Here is a 12,408-nt window from a genome sequence, read left to right as displayed (position 1 = left end):
GGATTTATCCCCAGGATGCAAGGGTGGTTCAACATTTGCAAATCAATCAATGTTGTAGAACACATTAATAAGAGGAGGGAGAAGAATCATATGGTCCTCTCAATTGATGCAGAAAAAGCATTTGACAAAATACAGCATCCTTTCCTGATTAAAACTCTTCAGAGTATAGGGATAGAGGGAACATTCCTCAAGTTCATAAAATCCATCTGTGAAAAACCCACAGTGAATATCATCCTCAATGGGGAAAAGCTGAGAACCTTTCCCTTAAGATCAGTACTAAAATTCCTAGGAACAGCAATCAGACAACAAAAAGAAATAAAACGTATTCAAATTGGCAAAGAAGAAGTCAAACTCTCTCTTTTCACAGATGACATACTTTATGGATGAGTGGAAAACTCAAAGACTCCACCCCCCAAATTACTAGAACGCATACAGCAATTCAGTAATATGGCAGGATACAAAATCAATGCACAGAAGTCAGTTGCTTTCTTATACACTAACAACACAACTGTAGAAAGAGAAATTAGAGAAATGATTCCATTGACAATAGCACCAAAAATCATAAGATACCTCGGAATAAACCTAACAAAAGAGGTAAAGGATCTATACTCTAGGAACTACAGAACCCCTATGAAAAAAATTGAGGAAGACACAAAAAGGTAGAAAAACATTCCATGCTCATGGATCAGAAGAATAAACATTGTTAAAATGTCTATGCTGCCCAGAGCAATCTATACGTTCAATGCCATCCCGATCAAAATTCCAATGACATTTTTCAAAGTGCTGGAACAAACAATCCTCAAATTTGTATGGAATTAGAAAAGACCCCGAATCGCCAAGGAAATGTTGAAAAAGAAAAACAAAGCTGGGGGCATCACATTGCCCGATTTCAAGCTATATTACAAAACTGTGATCTCCACGACAGCATGGTAGTGGCACAAAAACAGACATATAGATCAATGGAACAGAATAGAGAACCCAGATATGGACCCTCAACTCTATGGTCAAATAATCTTTGACAAAGCAGGAAAAAACATGCAATTGAAAAAAGACAGTCTCTTCAATAAATGGTGCTTTGAAAATTGGACAGCCACATGCAGAAGAATGAAACTCGACCATTCTCTAACACCATACACAAAGATAAACTCAAAATGGATGAATGACCTCAATGTGAGAGAGGAATCTGTCAAAATCCTAGAGGAGAACATAGACAGTAAACTCTTTGACATCGGCCACAGCAATTTCTTTCAAGATACATCTCCAAAAGCTAGTGAAACAAAAGCAAAAATGAACTTTTGGGACTTCATCAAGATAAGAAGCTTCTGCACAGCCAAGGAAACAGTCAACAAACCAAAGAGGCAACCCACGGAATGGGAGAAGATATTTGCAAATGATCCTACAGACAAAACGCTGATTTCCAAGATCTATAAAGAACATCTCAAACTCAACACCCAAAAAACAAATAATCAAGTTAAAAAATGGGCAGAAGACATGAAAAGACACTTCTCTGAAGAAGACATACAAATGGCTAACAGACACATGAAAAAATGTTCATCATCATTAGCCATGAGGGAAATTCAAATCAAAACCTCATTGAGATACCACCTTACACCAGTTAGAATGGCAAGGTAAGATACAACAAATGTTGGAGAGGTTGTGGAGAAAGGGGAACCCTCTTACACTGTTGGTGGGAATGCAAGTTGGTACAGCCACTTTGGAAAACAGTGTGGAGGTGCCTCAAAAAGTTAAAAATAGATCTATCCTGTGACACAGCAACTGCACTCCTGGGTCTTTACCCCAAAGACACAGATATAGTGAAAAGAGGGGCCACATGCACCCCAATGTTCATAGGAGCAATGTTCACAGTAGCAAAACTGTGGAAAGAGCCTAGATGCCCTTCAACAGATGAATGGATAAAGATGTGGTCCATATATACAATGGAATATTACTCAGCCATCCGAAAGGATGAATACCCAACTTTTACATCAACATGGATGGGACTGGAGGAGATTATGCTAAGTGAAATAAGTCAAGCAGAGAAAGTCAATTATCATATGGTTTCAGTTATTTGTGGAACATAAGGAATAGCATGGAGGACATTAGGAGAAGGAAGGGAAAATGAAAGGGGGGGGGGATCGAGGGAGAGATGAACCATGAGAGAATATGGACTCTGAGAAACAAACTGATGGTTTTAGAGGGGATGGGGCTGTTGGCATGGGTTAGCTTGGTATTAAGGGTATTGTATGGTGAGTAACATAACATAATAAAATAAAGTTTAAAAAAATTGAAGAGGATAATAGTCTTATATTCTGAAGAGAAATAAATAAATAAATAAATAAATAAAATAGATTTTTCACTCATTTGTGGCACTTTTTAGATATTGTGGCATCATTCACTTTGTTCTATTAAAAAAGAGAATTATCAACATGCATAATTGTTATGATCAGAAAATAGAAGATCACTGCTATTAGAAATAGTAGTTAACAGGGTGCCTGGGTGGCTCAGTCAGTTAATTGTCTGACTCTAGATTTGAGCCCATATCATGATCTCAGGGTTGTGGAATTGAGCCCCATGTTGGGCTCTGCAGTCAGTGGGGAGTCTGCTTGAAATTCCCTCTCCCTCTCCTTGCCCCACCCCCTCCTCACACACTCTCTCTCAAATTAAATAAACAAATAAATAACAAAATCTTTTAAAAATTAGTTAAAAGAGGAAACTGATATCCCAACACTCCACAATCCACTGGTACTTGGAGGTGTGTTGGTGTCAGTAATGTTGTTCTGGCCAGTTCAGCCAGCTGGAGAGTCCAAGACCTGTATATAAACTTTTAAAATCCTGGCAGGTGGGAGTAGAGATCTACTTGTCCTGTGGGCACCTAAAACCTCTGTAAGTTCCATTGTTTATTAATCCTGCCACCTACCAATCAGGAACAGCCTACCTCTTTCTTCAGTCTCTCCTTGCCCTCTTTGCACAGGGGCCATTTTCAGAGTTCACCTTGGGAATTCCCAAGGTTGCAAACCAACAAAGTTTCTCCTCACATGTTTATTATTAGGGAGATAAATCTTTCCAAACCTTCAGATTTCCCCTTAGATCCTGTGGACCATGATTCGATTAAATTCCACCCCCTAGAGGGGCCTCCGTTGGCCGCTTCTGGCAAGTGATAGAGCCGAGGAGCACAAAATCAGAACTGTTAGAAGTCGGCTCCGCTGAGGGACGTCGCTGCAGTGGCTAAGCAGGGGGTGGAATACTCCCGGGACAGTGTGGTCTCAGGACCCTTGGGGTCACAGAAAGACCGGGGAGCCTGAGTGCGCCAGCGCTCCCAGGTATCGGAGCGGGGAAGCCGGCTGCAGAGACGGAGCTGAGGCGCGGGCTCTCAGCTCGGGGTTGCCATAAACTGTGATCCGCGGCCCAGTCGGGCCACTGCTCCTCCAGCAGGGACCCAACAAGTGGCAGATCCAGGGAGACTCCCCTTCCTCCCCCAGGAGGAGCGGCGCGGGAGCGCATCGCAGGGATCTGCTGGGTTTGGAGACTCCACACGGGGTCGGATGCCAGAGATAGCAAAGCTTGGTCACAGGCCGGGTGAGCACGGAGAGCGGCCGGAGACCGGGGACAAGGGAGTGACTGCTTATCTCTGTGGGCACACTGAAGAGCGGGGCCCCGAGTTCTCAGCTCCTCGGGGTGGAGATTGGGAGGCCACCATTTTTGCCCTGGTCCTCCAAGGCTGTACAAGAGCTTGCAGGGAACAAAAGCTCCTGAGATCAAACCGGAGCAGCTTGCTTAGCCCAGACCGACAAGGGCGGGGCAATTCAGCCTCCGGCAAAGATATTTGGAAACCACAGCAACAGGCCCCTCCCCCAGAAGATCAGCCCGAACAGCCAGCAAGCCAAGACCAAGTTTGCTGATCAAGGAGAACGGGAGAACTCCAGCGCTAGGGGAATACTGCACATAGAATTCACGGCTTTTTTTTACCATGATTTATTAGTTCATCAAAGTTAATTTTTGTTAACTGTTTTTTTTTCTTTTTCCCTTTTTCAACCAACATCTTATCAATCTCTTTAAAAAAAAACATTCTTTATTTTTCATTTTTAGAGTCATATTTTATCCCTTCATAGTAGTTACCCTTATTTTTGGCATATATATATAAGTTGTTCTCTCTTTAAAATTTTGAGATACAGTTTCTTCTAACAGATCAAAATATACCCTAAATCACTAGTGTATGGCTCTGTTCTAGTCTCCTGCCTGGTAACATTCTCTCCCTTTTCACTTTTTTTTTTTTAAATCTTCTTTCTTCTTCAAACAACTTCTTATCTTATCAAGTCCTTTTATAAAATCTTTTATACTTTTTATCTTTACAGTCATCTTCTATGCCTTCATTGTATCAACCCTATTTTGTACATATATGTCTTTCTTCCTTTAAAATTTTAGGAGGCACTTTTTTCTAACAGACCAAAATACGCCCAAAATCTAGTGTGTGGCACTGATCTATGCACTAGCCTGATCATATTTGATCACATTCTGCTTTTTTTGTATTGTTCTGTTTTTGTTTCTATCTTTTTTTTCTTTTTTTTTCTCTTTCTTTTTTCTTTCTTTCCCTTTCTTTTCCCCTGGTTTCAGGTCTTTTCTGAATTGTATAGAGTATATTTGCTGGGGACGTTGTAAACCTGTTAGCATTTTGTTCTCTCATTCATCTATTCTCCTCTGGACAAAATGGCAAGACGAAAAAAATCACCTCAGCAAAAAGAACAAGAGGTAGTACCGTCAGCCAGGGACCTACTCAATACGGACATTAGTACGATGTCGGACCTAGAGTTCAGAATCATGACTTTAAAGATACTAGCTGGGCTTGAAAAAGGCGTGGAAGTTATTAGAGAAACCCTTTCTGGAGAAATAAAAGAACTAAAATCTAACCAAGTCGAAATCAAAAAGGCTATTGATGAGGTGCAATCAAAAATGGGGGCACTAGCTGCTAGGATAAATGAGGCAGAAGAGAGAATCAGCGATATAGAAGATCAAATGATGGAAAATAAAGAGGCTGAGAAAAAGAGAGATAAACAACTACAGGATCACAAGGGCAGAATTCGAGAGATAAGTGATACGATAAGACGAAACAACATTAGAATAATTGGGATCCCAGAAGAAGAAGAAAGAGAGAGAGGGGCAGAAGGTATATTGGAGCAAATAATAGCAGAGAACTTCCCTGCTGTGAGAAAGGAAACAGGCATCAAAATCCAAGAGGCACAGAGAACCCCTCTGAAAATCAATAATAATAGGTCAACACCCCGACATCTAATAGTAAAACTTACGAGTCTCAGAGACAAAGAGAAAATCCTGAAAGCAGCTCGGGAGAAGAGATATGTAACCTACAATGGTAGAAATATTAGATTGGCAACAGACCTATCCACAGAGACCTGGCAGGCCAGAAAAGACTGGCAAGATATCTTCAGAGGACTAAACGAGAAAAATATGCAGCCAAGAATACTATATCCAGCTAGGCTGTCATTGAAAATAGAAGGAGAGATAAAAAGCTTCCAGAATAAACAAAAACTAAAGGAATTTGTAAACATGAAATCAGCCCTCCAAGAAATATTGAAAGGGGTCCTCTAAGCAAAGAGAGAGAGCCTAAAAGCAGCAAAGATCAGAAAGGAACACAGACAACAGACAGTTAACAGTCACCTTACAGGCAATACAATGGCACTAAATTCATACCTTTCAATAGTTACCCTGAATGTAAATGGGCTCAATGTCCCAATCAAAAGACACAGGCTATCAGATTGGATTAAAAAACAAGACCCATCGATATGCTGTCTGCAAGAGACTCATTTTAACCCAAAGACACCCCCAGATTGAAAGTGAGGGGTTGGAAAACCATTTACCATGCTAATGGACACCAAAAGAAAGCTGGGGTACCAATCTTTATATCAGACAAACTAAGATTTTAAAACAAAGACTGTATAAGAGATGAGGAAGGACACTATATCCTACCTAAAGGGTCTATCCAACAAGAAGATCTAACAATTGTAAATATCTATGCCCCAAACATGGGAGCAGCCAATTATATAAGGCAATTAATAACAAAAGCAAAGAAACACATTGACAACAATACAATAATAGTGGGGGGCTTTAACACCCCCCTCACTGAAATGGACAGATCATCTAAGCAAAAGATCAACAAGGAAATAAAGACTTTAAATGACATACTGGACCAAATGGACTTCACAGACATATTCAGAACATTCCATCCCAAAGCAACGGAATACACATTCTTCTCTAGTGCCCATGGAACATTCTCCAGAATTGATCACATCCTAGGTCACAAATCAGGTCTCAACCGGTACCAAAAGATTGGGATCATTCCCTGCATATTTTCAGACTACAATGCTTTGAAACGAGAACTCAATCACAAGAGGAAAGTCGGAAAGAACTCAAATACATGGAGGCTAAAGAGCATCCTACTAAAGAATGAATGGGTCAACCAGGAAATTAAAGAAGAATTAAAAAAATTCATGGAAACCAATGAAAATGAAAACACAACTGCTCAAAATCTTTGGGATACAGCAAAGGCAGTCCTGAGAGGAAAGTATATAGCAATACAAGCCTTTCTCAAGAAACAAGAAAGATCTCAAATACACAACCTAACCCTACACCTAAAGGAACTGGAGAAAGAACAGCAAATAAAGCCTAAACCCAGCAGGAGAAGAGAAATAATAAAGATCAGAGCAGAAATCAATGAAATAGAAACCAAAAGAACAGTAGAACAGATCAACGAAACTAGGAGCTGGTTCTTTGAAAGAATTAATAAGATTGATAAACCCCTGGCCAGACTGATCAAAAAGAAAAGAGAAATGACTCAAATCAACAAAATCATGAATGAAAGAGGAGAGATCACAACCAACACCAAAGACATACAAACAATTATAAGAACATATTATGAGCAACTCTATGCCAGCAAATTAGATAACCTGGAAGAAATGGGTGCATTCCTAGAGATGTATCAACTACCAAAACTGAACCAGGAAGAAATAGAAAACCTTAACAGACCTATAACCACTAAGGAAATTGAAGCAGTCATCAAAAATCTCCCAAGAAACAAAAGCCCAGGGCCAGATGGCTTCCCAGGGGAATTCTATCAGACATTTCAAGAAGAATTAATACCTATTCTCCTGAAACTGTTCCAAAAATAGAAATGGAAGGAAAACTTCCAAACTCATTTTATGAGGCCAGCATTACCTTGATCCCAAAACCAGACAAAGACCCCATCAAAAAGGAGAATTACAGACCAATATCCTTGATGAACATGGATGCCAAAATTCTCACCAAAATACTAGCCAATAGGATCCAACAGTACATTAAAAGGATTATTGACCACGACCAGGTGGGATTTATCCCTGGGCTGCAAGGCTGGTTCAACATCCACAAATCAATCAACGTGATACAATACATTAACAAAAGAAAGAACAAGAATCATATGATCCTCTCAATACATGCAGAAAAAGCATTTGACAAAGTACAGCATCCTTTCTTGATCAAAACTCTTCAGAGTATAGGGATAGAGGGTACATACCTCAATATCATAAAAGCCATCTACGAAAAGCCTACAGCGAATATCATTCTCAATGGGGAAAGGCTGAGAGCTTTTCCCCTAAGGTCAGGAATGCGGCAGGGATGTCCACTCTCACCACTGCTATTCAACATAGTATTGGAAGTCCTAGCCACAGCAATCAGACAACAAAAAGAAATCAAAGGCATCCAAATCGGCAAAGAGGAAGTCAAACTCTCACTCTTTGCAGATGATATGATACTTTATGTGGAAAACCCAAAAGCCTCCACCCCAAAACTGCTAGAACTCATACAGGAATTCAGTAAAGTAGCAGGATATAAAATCAATGCACAGAAATCAGTGGCATTCCTATACACCAACAACAAGACAGAAGAGAGACAAATCAAGGAGTCCATCCCATTCACAATTGCACCCAAAACCATAAGATACCTAGGAATAAATTTAACCAAAGAGGCAAAGGATCTGTACTCAGAAAACTATAAAATACTCAGGAAAGAAATTGAAGAAGACACAAAGAAATGGAAAAATGTTCCATGCTCATGGATTGGGAGAACCAACATTGTGAAGATGTCAATGCTCCCTAGAGCAATCTACACATTCAGTGCAATCCCCATCAAAATACCATCCACTTTTTTCAAAGAAATGGAACAAATAATCCTAAAATTTGTATGGAACCAGAAAAGACCCCAAATAGCCAGAGGAATATTGAAAAAGAAAAGCAAAGCTGGCGGCATCACAATTCCGGACTTCCAGCTGTATTCCAAAGCTGTCATCATCAAGACAATATGGTACTGGCACAAAAACAGACACACAGATCAATGGAACAGAATCGAGAGCCCAGAAATGGACCCTCAACTCTATGGTCAACTTATCTTTGACAAAGCAGGAAAGAATGTCCAATGGCAAAAAGACAGTCTCTTCAACAAATGGTGTTGGGAAAATTGGACAGCCACATGCAGAAGAATGAAACTGGACCATTTCCTTACACCACACACAAAAATAGACTCCAAATGGTTGAAAGACCTAAATGTGAGACAGGAGTCCATCAAAATCCTAAAGGAGAACACAGGTAGCAACCTCTTCGACCTCAGCCGCAGCAACTTCTTCCTAGACACATCGTCAAAGGCACGGGAAGCCAGGGCAAAAATGAACTATTGGGATTTCATCAAGATAAAAAGCTTTTGCACAGCAAAAGAAACAGTCCACAAAACCAAAAGACAACAGACACAGTGGGAGAAGATATTTGCAAATGACATATCAGATAAAGGGCTAGTATCCAAAATCTATAAAGAACTTATCAAACTCAACACCCAAAGAACAAACAATCCAATCAAGAAATGGGCAGAAGACATCAACAGACATTTTTCCAAAGAAGACATCCAAATGGCCAACAGACACATGAAAAAGTGCTCCACATCGCTCGGCATCAGGGAAATCCAAATCAAAACCTCCATGAGATACCACCTCACACCCGTCAGAATGGCTAAAATTAACAAGTCAGGGAACGACAGATGTTGGCGGGGATGTGGAGAAAGGGGAACCCTCCTACACTGTTGGTGGGAATGCAAGCTGGTGCAACCAGTCTGGAAAACAGTATGGAGGTCCTCAAACAGTTGAAATTAGAACTACCATTCAATCCAGCAATTGCACTACTGGGTATTTAACCCCAAAGATACAAATGTAGGGACCCGAAGCGGTACGTGCACCCCATTGTTTATAGCAGCAATGTCCACAACAGCCAAACTGTGGAAAGAGCCAAGATGTCCATCGACAGATGAATGGATAAAGAAGAGGTGGTATATATATACACAATGGAATATTACGCAGCCATCAAAAGGAATGAGATCTTGCCATTTGCAACGACGTGGATGGAACTGGAGGGTGTTATGCTTAGTGAAATAAGTCAATCAGAGAAAGACATGTATCATATGACCTCACTGATATGAGGATTTCTTAATCTCAGAACAAACTGAGTGTTACTGGAGTGGTTGGGGTGGGAGGGATGGGGTGGCTGGGTGATAGACATTGGGGAGGGTATGTGCTACGGTGAGCGCTGTGAATTGTGCAAGACTGTTGAATCACAGATCTGTACTTCTGAAACAAATAATGCAACATATTTTAAGAAAAAAGAAAAAGAAGATAACAGGAGAGGACGAATGAAGGGGAGTAAGTCAGAGGGGGAGACGAACCAGGAGAGACGATGGACTCTGAAAAACAAACTGAGGGTTCTAGAGGGGAGGAGGGTAGGGGGATGGGTTAGCCTGGTGATGGGTATTAAAGAGTGCATGTTCTGCATGGAGCACTGGGTGTTATGAACAAACAATGAATCATGGAACACTACACCAAAACAAATGATGTAATATATGGTGATTAACATAACAATAAAAAATTAAAAAAAAAATTCCACTCCCTGATTACAAGGAGTGCTGAGAGAATGAGCACCTGCCTTGCCTTTTCTTTTCTTTCTTTCTTTTTTTTTTGATTATTTATTTATTTATTTAATTATTATGTTCAGTTAGCCACTGTATAGTACATCATTAGTTTTTTTTATTATGTCATGTTAGTCACCATACAATACATCATTAGTTTTTGATGTAGTGATCCATGATTCATTGTTTTCATATAATACCCAGTGCTCCATGCAGTACGTGTCCTCAAAGACATGGACAAAGGAGGACACAGAGGCCGGTGGCCTCTTCTGGAAGAAAGATTGCACCTTCTTCAGCTGCCGTAGCCAAGCAGGAAATGTAGTTCTGCCACGTTTCGCATCTAGAGGCCCTGAAGGATGAGTTCTGAGATGGCTGACAGCAGGAATCCTGAGGCCCAGCTGTGCTCCAAACAGTTCAGTTCGGTTCAGAGGTCAAAGAGGTTACTGCATATGTTCTCCTCTAGGATTTTGATGGATTCCTGTCTCACATTGCGGTCTTTCATCCATTTTGAGTTTACATTTGTGTGTGGTGTTAGAGAATGGTCGGGTTTCATTCTTCTGTATATATGACTGGAGGAGATTATGCTAAGTAAAATAAGTCAAGCAGAGAAAGTCAATTATCATATGGTTTCACTTATTTGTGGAACATAAGGAAGGGAAAAATGAAGGGGAGGAAATCAGAGGGAGAGATGAACCATGAGAGAATATGGACTCTGAGAAACAAACAGGGTTTTGGGGGGGGTTGGGGGATGGGTTAGCCCGGTGATGGGTATTAAGGAGGGCACGTACTGCATGGAGTACTGGGTGTTATATGAAAACAATGGATCGTGGATCACCACATCAAAATCTAATGATGTATTGTATGGTGACTAACATAACATAATAAAATTAAATTTAAAAAAAGGAGGAAACAGGAAGCACACCTGTTTTTAAAAAAATAATATTTATTCTAATGCATGTGAGGTGGTATCTCATTGTGGTTTTGATTTGCATTTCCCTAATGATTAGTGGTATTGAGCATCTTTTCATATGTCTGTTAGCTATTTGTATATCTTTGGAGATTATCTATCTATCTATCTATCTTTCTATCTATCTACCTATCATCTATCATCTATCTATATCTATCATCTATCATTTATCTATCATCTATCATCTATCTATCATCTATCTATCTCTATCATCTATCTACCTATCATTTATCTATCATCTATCATCTATCAATCATCTATCTATCTATCATCTATCAATCATCTATCTATCTACCTATCATCTATCATCTATCATTTATCTATCATCTATCTATCATCTATCTCTATCATTTATCTATCATCTATCTATCATCTATCTATCTATCTATATCTATCTATCTATCTATCATCTATCTATCTATCATCTATCTATATCTATCTATCTATCTATCTATCATCTATCTATTATCTATCTATCATCTATCTATGTATCTATCATCTATCTATGCATCTATCATCTATCTATCTATCTTCTGTCTAACTTTTGCTCATTAAAAGGTTTTTGTGGTGATTGCTGTTGATTTATTGAGTTGTAGGAGTTCTTTATGTATTCTTGATATTAACCCCATAACAGATATATGATTTGCAAATATTTTCTCCTACTTCATCTTTTCACTCTGTTGATCGTGTCCTTTAATGCACAGAACTAATTTTGATATATTTCAATCGAGTTTTTCTTTTGTTGTCTGTACTTTTGGTGTCATAGCCATGAAATCATTGCTGAATCCAATTTAATGACTTTTTCATGGATCCAATTTCTCCTATTTTTCTAAGGGTTTTATAGTTTAGCCATTACATTTAGGTCTTTGAACCATTTTGAATTAATTTTTATATATGTTCTTTTTTTTTCTTTAAATTCAATTAGGCAAGGTATGTTTGTTAGCCATTTGTATATCATTAGTTTTTGATAGAATGTTCAATGATTGATTAGTTGCTTATAACACCCAGTGCTCACCACACCATGAGCCCTCCTTAGTGCCCATCACTGAATTACCCCATTCCCCCACCCATCTCCCTTTCTGCAACCCTCAGTTTGTTTCCCAGGGTCAAGAGTCTCATTTGGTTTGTCTCCCTCTCTGATTTCTTCCTATTCATTCCCCCACCACCACTTTTGTCCTCTGCAATATCCCTTATGTTCCACATATGAGTGAAACCATATAATTGTCTTTCTCTGATTTACTTATTTGACTTAACATAATACCCTCCAGTTCCATCCATCTCAGTGTAAATGGTAGGTATTCATCCTTTCTGATGGCTGAGTAATATTCCATTGTATATATATATATCTTATTTATCCATTCATCTGTTGAAGGGAATCTCGGCACCTTCCACAGTTTGGCTATTGTGGACATTGCTGCTATGAACATTGGGATGCATGTGCCCCTTTTTTTCAGTCC

Source organism: Zalophus californianus, chromosome 10, assembly GCF_009762305.2.
Source record: "Zalophus californianus isolate mZalCal1 chromosome 10, mZalCal1.pri.v2, whole genome shotgun sequence".
NCBI lineage: Eukaryota > Metazoa > Chordata > Mammalia > Carnivora > Otariidae > Zalophus > Zalophus californianus.
Note: the sequence above shows the minus strand (reverse complement) of the source record.